Below are 9893 nucleotides of genomic sequence, written 5' to 3' on the forward strand. Positions count from 1 at the left end.
GTTCCTGAACTTGATACAGGAGAAACAGTGATCAAAGACAAAAGAACTCCAAATAATTTATACATACTCAAGGGAGGACAGCAACAATGTTATCTAAGCAAAAATGATGAACACTAGCTATGGCACAGAAGATTGGGGCATCTAAGTTTCCCTCAAATAAGGAAAGCATGCAAATATCAGGCTGTTCGCGATCTTCCTGACATCAGAATTCTAGACAATACAATATGAAAATCATGTCAGTTTGGTAAGAAAACCAGAACCCATTTCCTTGAGAAGGAAGGATCACCTCGTAAGCCACTTGAACTTGTCCATACTGATTTATGTGGCCCATAGGGAAGAATTCACCTCGTGGAGAAGAATACTTTATATTTTTCATTGATGATTTCTCCAAGATGTGTTGGATAGGACTTCTGAAGCATAAAGACGAAGCTTTCGAAAACTTCAAAGCTTTCAAAGCCTTGGTTGAAAATGAATCATATCACAAAATCAAATGTCTCAGGTTTGATCGAGGAGGGGAATTTACCTCAGATGAATTTTTCGACTTTTGTGAATAACATGGAATAAGAAGGGAATTCTCTACTGCAAGGACTCAGCAAAATGGAGTGGTAGAAAGGATGAACAGAATGGTTCAACAAATGGCTCATGCTATGCTTGATGAATCTGGAACTCCTACAACCTTCTGGGGTGAAGCTGCATTTGCTGCCATTACTATTCTCAACAAAACAATCGTTCGGGTAAACAACACTCAAACTCCTCATGAACTTTGGTATGGTAAGACGCCTACTATAAAATACTTCAAAATCTTTGGAAGCAAATGTTACATCAAAAGGACTGATGAAAAGCTTGGCAAGTTTGAACCTAGAGCAGATGAAGGCATTCTCCTTGGTTACTCTTCCTGAAGTAAAGGATATAAGTGTTACAATAAAATACTTGGAAAAATTATTGAAAGTATTGATGTGGTGGTTGATGAAGCAGGCAACAATTCAAAGCAGGTAAAATCCGAAGATTTTGAAGTGATAAGGACTATCCTTCAACATCAAATCAGACTAATGATGAAGAAGAAACCTATGAGGCACCAGAAGAACAGACAAGGGTAGAAGAAAAGACTCCATCTAGGTACATACATAAGAACCATCTAGAGACTCAAATTTTGGGGAAAAAGAGGCAGGTGTACAAACAAGAATAACTATTACAAAAGCTTCAAGCTATCTAGCACTACTCTCCTCCTTTGAACCACGAAATGTAAGTGAAGCATGCAAAGATGAATGCTAGGTCAAGGCCATGAATTAAGAACTTGAGCAGATTGAAAAGAATAACACTTGGGAGTTTGTTCCTAGACCAAATGATAAGAATGTCATAGGGACAAAATGTATATTCAAAAACAAGCTGAATGAAAATGGAGATGTTATTAGAAGCAAGGCCAGACTTGTTTGTAAAGGGTATTCTCAACAACAAGGTATAGACTTTGAAGAAACTTTTGCACCGGTTGCTAGACTTGAAGCCATAAGAATGTTCCTTGCTCTTTCTAGCTTTCAGAAGTTCAAAGTATATCAAATGGATGTGAAATCTGCCTTTCTAAATGGAGACTTAGAAGAAGAAGTGTATATTGAGCAACCAGATGGATTTATCCTTGGAAATGATCCAAAACTTGTATGCAGACTCAAAAAGGCTCTCTATGGTATTAAACAGGCTCCAAGGCTTGGTATTATCATCTAGACAAATACCTCCATCAATAAGGATTTTCAAAAGGATCAGCAGATAGCAATCTATATATAAAAATTGACAATGATAAATTGCTAATACTTGTTGTGTATGTTGATGATATCATCTTTGGTAGCAATGAAGAAGACATGAGTCAAAACTTTTCCTTGGTGATGCAGAAAGAATTTGAAATGTCCCTGCTTAGTGAGCTCACATATTTTCTTGGTTTACAAGTCCAACAAAACAAAGACGGTATCTTTCTATCACAAACCAAGTACCTCAAGCAGATCTTGAAGAAATATGGCATGGAAGATTTGAAACCAATATGTACCCCTATGGTAATAGGATGCAGCCTCGATGAAAATGATGAATCAACAGTAGTACATCAACCAACCTATAGATCCATGATTGGTAGTCTACTCTATCTGACAGGTACCCGACCAGACATCATGCATGTAGTGGGAATAGTTGGAAGATTCCAGGCAAATCCAAAAGAAGCACACCTTCAAGCAATTAAAATGATTTTCAAATATCTTCAGGGAACACAAAACTATGGCTTATGGTATCCTAGAGATACAGATCTCACACTTCATGCATATACAGTTGCAGATTGGGCAGGAAGCGTGGATGAGAGGAAAAGTACTAGTGGTGGTGTATTCTTTATGGGTTCCAGATTAGTGTCTTGGTTTAGCAAGAAACAAAGTTCAATTGCATTATCTACAGCTAAAGCAGAATATGTGGCTACTGCATCTTGCTGCACAAAACTCCTTTGGATGATGCAAACATTGCAAGACATTCAAATCACTTGTACTCCACCTATCTCCATTTTATGTGATAATACAAATGCAATCAGTATTTCAAAGAATCCTGTCATGCATTCCAAGAGCAAGCACATACCTATCAAATATCATTTTCTTCTGGAAGAAGTGCTTGAACAAAAATTCAAATTGGAGTATGTTCCCTCCAAGGAACAGGTTGCTAATATATTCACCAAACCACTACCCAGAGGGACATTTGAATACCTCAGACAGAAGCTGGGAGTAGTTAATGCATCATCTTGTTTTTAACACTTATCTATTCAGAGAATAGTGGTTGTACGTGAGTTTCATGAAGCGTATCCACGTACATACACCGGTTTCTGTGGATACAGTCGTGTATATGTTGGTTTGAAGAATACCAGTGGGCCAGACTCAGGATGAAAAGAGTCTGATGTGGGTTTGATCATCTGGCACAGGTTCAAGGGGAGCATATACTTCTAATAATGCATTGTTGGCATTATCTTAGAAGATATTGGTACAATTTCACAACTATTTTTGTTTCAGGTGGAACAGGTGCAGAAGGAGATCATGGTTGTTGTTCTAGATGATGATTGACACATGCTGCTGATGATAGTTGTTGATGACTATCATAGTCTTGTTTTTAGATATTTCATCTCTATTTCATGTATATCTTTTATTATCAAGGTCATGCAACGACTTATTTTGTTTCCCCACTATGCCTGGGATGGATGATGTAAGGTTCTTGTTTTATCATGTATAAACTTTTGGTGTATCCCTACTTGGTTGGGTGGATGAGTCAATTTTGGTATATCCCCACTTGGTTGGGAGATGGATGTATGTATGAGTCTTTGATGATAGGAAGGTCACTTATGATGTATAGAGTCATGTTCTTTCTTGTAGAACATCTTTTTGCAGACCTTGCCTACAGTCAGGGGGAGCATGGACAGCACAGCAGAGCAGAAGATTTCAGCAGGTACTCAGGGGGAGCATAACCCTTTGCCCTTGATGACAAAGAGGGAGAATGAATTTAAGTAACTTGGGCTTGCCATCAAGTCCAAAAGGGGATATTTTTGGCATTATGACACAAGCTTGGCACTATGGCACAAGTATTGTCCTTGATGGCAACTCACTTGGAAAATCACTCAGATGACAGTTCAAGATCACAGGCTCTCAAAATAAAGGAAAAGGAGGTATACACAGGTTCTCGTTGACCAAGCCATGTATACACGCAAATTCATAGACCAAAAGGTGCCTATGCATATACATGCACTTTCATGCACAGAAAAGCACGTACAGTTTGGAAAACTTGGTTTTTGGTCCTTGGTATTCAGACCTATGGTTTTGGACCATGGTATCTTGTCTGAAGTGTTGAACCCAGGTATTTGGACACAGGTATTGGTTCTAAATGGTTTTGTACCATGGTATTGAGTAAGGCCTAAGACTATAAAAGGGGAAGGAGATCATTAGGCAAAGGTACTCAAGTATTTGATATCTTATGAAGAACAAGATCTAGAATATTGGTCATTGGGTTATGGTGCATAGCTAGATCTGAATTAAGGAGAAACCTGAGCGTTAGGAGAAGGATGAGTTCTATTGATGGGTCAAGATCTTAAGGCTTGAAGAGAAGTATCTTTGTGTTATTTTGATCTATTATATTTGGCACATGACTTGATCTATAAATCTAATGATCTAGGTATAAGTGATGTCTGAATTGTTGAAAAGAGAAAATTATCTTTTATAGATTTGTACGCAGGTTCAACATAGCAGAGGCACGTATACACGCTAGTTAGGTAATTCAAAACAGCGTATATGCAAGCTTTCCTTAATATAACAACGTATGCACGTAGGTTCTACATATTGAAGTAGCGTACGTCTCATAAAATATGTTTTAGCTACTTCTGTTTATTGCTGCAGTGTTTTGGGTTCAAGATTGGTTTCTAGTTACTGTTATTGTATTTTGGTTACAGCATTCAGAGAAGTGATTGTTTGACTCAGTTTTTGGTGGGTGAAAAGGAGATTGTTTGATATATATATATTTAATGTTTGATTGATGTTGTTAATGGATCCAGTCTGAAAATTTATGAAACGTGGTCCCTGGAAGAAAAGAGAAGGTTGTAGCCTTTTGTAGGCCAGCACCTATGTACTAGTACATTAGCTAGTACAAGAGCTAAGGGGGTTGTAGCTCCCTTCCAGGAGAAGCTGGAGAACGAGAGAAGGTTGTAGCCTTCTGCAGGTAGAAGCCTGCATACTGGTATAAGACTGCACCATTACAGAAATATTGTAAAAAGAAGTTTCTTATTAAAATAAGATAGAGACGAATTGCAGTAGGTGGTTTTCACTCACATTAGGTTTCTACCTTATATCTTGTGTTCATGTGTGATTGCCTGTACTGTTTATTGCACTTGATTACTGTTTTTATTGTTCTAATACACAGAGTAATATCAACTAACTAAATTAGAAGTCTGCAAGATATACGCGGGTTTCTCTAAACACAGTGGCGTATATACGCAGGTTTAATTAACAGAAGTAGCGTATATCAATTTCTTTATGGAAATGAAAAATTGTTAAATAGATAATACTGATTCACCCCCACCCCACCCCCTAGTATTATTTCCAACATACTAAGGGGGGGACAGGGATGTGATAGTTTGGTACCAGAGGGGATGTGGGGGGGTTGGGGGTGTGTTATGGGGATTTGGATTTGGATTTGGATCTAGATCTAGATCTTGGTCCAGGTGATGGGGGAGCTGAAGTGTCTAGAGGCTCAAAAGGATTAAGTTTGGCAAGGGGATTGTTATCTTCTTTAGATGATTAGGGGTGGAGCTTAGAGGATGTGGTGGGCTGTGAGGAAGATAGATTTGGTTGTTTGTGGACTGCCTTCTTTCTTTTAACCTGTTCCCATTTATTTTTAGGATCTTCAATCTTTTCATTTTCTATTTCCTTTTTTTTTTGTACATCTATTTGCAAAATGACCATATTCATGACATAACTTGCATTTAAAAAGGATTTGTTCATAATCCAGCTGTTGTATGTGCATCCACTAGTCCACTTTGATTTTGATGGCTTTTGGTAGCCCTTTCCCAAGATCCACTTCTACACAGATTCTGGTGCATGCATGCATATTTTCCTTTGGCTCTCATCTGTCTTTATATTTCCCCACTGCGTTGCCTATTGCTTTGACTGAATCATCCCCTCAACATTGAAGGGGAAGGTGTGGCAATCTAACCCAGATGGGGACAACATTGGGAACATCCATTTATGGGTCGAAATCCGGCGTCCATCTGTTTAGATACAAACCCCTTCTATCCATAAAATAGGGTCCATTCCTGAAGATCAGATCTCGATCCTCCTTGGTTTCAAAATGAAAGTTATAGTAACCTCTTCCAAAAAACCTGATTGAGATTTTTCCTTCTATTGATGCGGTCCAGTTCCTTTCTACCCATCTTTGCACAGTTTTGGGCGATGGCCATAACCCCGTAAATTGCCCCACTAGTCCACGCTCCGCCAAGGAAAGTGTTGCTTGCAAGTGAGATTTCAGGGATGTCTTCCAATATTTTAACGAACTTGGTAACTGAAGGTCTGTTCTTTGCCAGTCCTATTACAGAGATGAGAGAGGCAAAGGCTTTTGTTGTTCTGTCATTTTCTTGATGTTGTTCTGAGAGAGGCTCTTCATCCTCTGAGGTGCCCATGGTGCCCAAAACCCAGCAGCAGGAGGCCGCTGAGGGGAAACTGCAGGCAACTGCGAGCTTCTTGCGTCGTTTGCTGGCTAGGGATGCATATCTCCTTTAGCTAGCAGAGCGCGAATTGAGTAGAAACAATATTATTACGTATAAAACAAATAAATAAAAAGGTAATTTACCGGAGAAAACTCCTAAGCCTGGATAATCATGTATGGTGTAATAACATATGCCATACAACGTAAAACTCCTCTCGGTTGTGATGGGTCTTGATACATTGTACACATGCATCCCTTCCCATAATTACTTCAATTCATCTACCAATGGTTGTAAGTAGAAATCCATATTCTTCACTTGTCTTCTACCAAGGACTATGGGAGCCAACATAAGATGTTCATTCCTCACGTACAACCATGGGGGGGTATTGTTATTGATCACTACTACAAGCCAAACAAAATAGTTAGTGTTCAAGAGGGAATATGGATTGACACCATCCATGGTTATGTTGAGTCCCAGACTTCATACTTCATCCTTGAATTTTTTAGGCCATGTATCCTCTATAAGATTCATGGCTATTAAATCCTTTGGGATTCACATACCTCCTAACTCACTTCTATGTGAGGCATGTTATCCTTGCAACATAGTTAATTATTTGCAATGAAAGAACCTTTGAATACTTAGGATTATAGGCATGTGCCTAATATATTATGAGAAGGAACATATGATTTACCCATTTTTTTATTTACATTACCTATCATGCCCACATTTCAGACATGTCTCTTTATCTACATATTCTCCTCTATATAGAATACAATCATTCAAACATGCATGATATGATATGTACTCAACACCCAACATTTTCAACAACTTCTTTGCCTCTTTCCAACTACCCGTAAAGACATTATCATTTGGAAGAACATTATCTTTGAATAACCTACAATTGGTGGGAAATGTAATTGTACAATGTAAATATTTAACATTCATAAAATCAACCATTTTAATGTTTGCTGTGTGGAAAAATATAAGGAATTTGATCAACCATGCAATTAAATTACCTCAATATTGTTGAGAAACATGCATTTGACATGTCAAACTTTGCTTTCAAGTTGTACAGTAACACCATTGTCCCAAGTTGAGTAGACTTTGACGTGTCGCTAAGTCTAAAGAGAGGGGTGGCTGAAGTCGATTTCAAACTTTTGAATAAGGTATTAGTGATATGAGCATCATCCCCTAACTCATCATTTTGGAATGCATCTAGAAACATTTCCTCCATGGTATTTGTATCTCGTAAGTAATCATCCATACCAACCTTTATTTGACAACTTCCATTGCCAACTTATGATGAAGAACTACTATTTTTCTAGTAATTCCTAATTGGTGAATCTAGACATAGTGGGAATTGAATAGGTGATTGATTCAACCATTCTTTGTATGCTTCTATTGAAAAATGAAACAAGAAAATCCTAATTTAATTTTGTCCTTGAATTAAATTGGGAATAAAATTGTAATTCCACATCTCATGACAATTTGTATTAGTTAACTCAGTTAATTTGACTTAGTTGGCTCAATTAATTCAAGTTGAGGGTCTAACTTGAGTCATGTAGAGTGTCTCCTACATTATAGGAGCCTTGGTTGAGTTTATTTTGAGTTGTAATTAATTAATTCAGTTTAACTGATTTAAAGTCAGTTAGACTAGTTCCAAATTTTGGAGGAACTAGTGGGAGGTCTAATAGTGTGGTGTTGCATGTAGTGATCAACCAATAAACTAATGATCCACTCATAAATAACTCATGCATGTCAAATATGAGAGTTACCCAATTGAGATTGGAATTCAGGGATAGTGTACTATCAGTTGCATAATCATCCAAACTATACAGGTGGTCCATGAAGTCATATGAAGGCATGTGAGGATTACACAATTACAATTGAGGAATTTTCATAATTAATAGGGGGTTGATTCCCAAGGAAACGACACAAGGAAATACAGACTTGGGCAAGCATAAAATTAGTTAAGTATTGGACCAATTTGTCTATGAAATAGTGAGACAGATAGAGATAATGTAGAGGTTGCTCGAGCTTAAGCAAATCATTGTAATATTCTCATATTTTATAACTAATGCAATATACAGAAAGCAGGGGTTTTTAGCCATGGCTTTCCCTGGGAAATCATTGTATAATCTGTTGATTAAATTCTTTCTCTTGTATGCTTCATGATTTCTCAATCGATTAATTATTTCCACTTATTAGTAGAGTAGATTCAAGTCTTTTGTTTTAGAATATTACATAAACAGCTTGAATCTACAAGGAATTTATACATGGTATTAGAGCATAAATCACTCTAGTAGACGAGAATGTGAGTTTGTCTTTTGTAGGTGAAATTGAATTTGTAGTATCATACTTTAGAGCCAATAGAATGTCGTTCAATGGACTGAGACTCAAATATTCCCTTGAGGGTAGTTCGAACTATATTGCTTGGAAGGATAGGATGGAGGCAGTGTTGGAAGACAACGGGCTTAAAAAATTCATAGACAAAGATATTCCTGAGCCTCCAGTAGTTGATGCTCAAGATCTGGCAAAGTGGAGAAAATATGTAAAAAGGGCGAGAAGGATTATCCTAGAACGATTTCAAGATAATATTGTCTCGAACCTCCATAGTAGGGAGACTTCATATGTAATGTGGAAGGCCTTGACATACTTGTTTCAAAACAACAGTGACCATAGGAAGTTGGCACTGATGACAAGCTCATGAAAATCAAGATGGAGAAGGGAGACACAATAATGAAGTACTTAACCAAGTTCACCCAATGTCGAGATGAGATTGGAAGTGTTGGTGTTACAGTTGATGAAGACTATCTAGTCATCCTAGCACTTCTAGGCCTTCCCAAGAGCTGGAATAGCTACCAGGACTCAGTAAATGGGAGGGAGAAGCTACAAGAGTGGGAGCGTTTATGGTTCGACTTGGTGCAAGAATAGATTCGGTGAAACACTAGAGATGGATCCTCATCCAAGCATGATGATGGGGAGAACTGTCCCTTAGCTGGAAAGGTGAATAAAGGGAAAGGGAATTCATCCCATTCCAAATCATATTCTAGTCAGGACAGCAAGAAGGACGTGTCAAAGATTAAATTTTTTCACTGTCACAAGCTGGGACACTATGCCATGAAGTGTCCGCAAAATAAGGTTGGCAAGAATCCGTCAGGAGGAGTAGCAGGTGAAGCTCTTGCTTCACAATTTGAGCGGATTTCACCCTCATTACTTGCATGGTGACATCGGTGATGGGTAGAGTGGTATATAGATAGTGGAGCCTCATTACATATGACAAGCAACAAAGAATTATTCAGAGACTTGGAGTAGAAGGACCTCTAGGTGCACATTAAAAAGGGAGATATAGCACAACCGAGATCAGTATAGTTACCTTTTAGAGGGAGCCTGGTTCTCCTATCACATTAAAAGATGTCATGTATGTTCCAAGTTTGAAGAATAATTTGGTTTCAGTTGCCATGATGGAGGATCATGGCTAGGATGTAATATTTAGAAAGGCAAAGGCTTTCCTTCATCACATAGCCTCAGTGAAGTGGATCGGGGTTTAGGTGAAGAATATCTACAAATTGGATGTAGAATATTGTGTTTCTTTGAGCACAAAACCAAAGAAGTTGCAGAGCCAAGACATCAGTGAGTTATGGCATAGAATATTGGGTCACTTGCACCATAGAGATTTGAAGATCATGTAGAAAAT

The sequence above is a fragment of the Pinus tabuliformis genome, chromosome 6 (genome assembly GCF_031772625.1).
Source record: "Pinus tabuliformis cultivar Carrire ecotype Pingquan chromosome 6, CPIR1, whole genome shotgun sequence".
Classification (NCBI taxonomy): Eukaryota; Viridiplantae; Streptophyta; class Pinopsida; order Pinales; family Pinaceae; genus Pinus; species Pinus tabuliformis.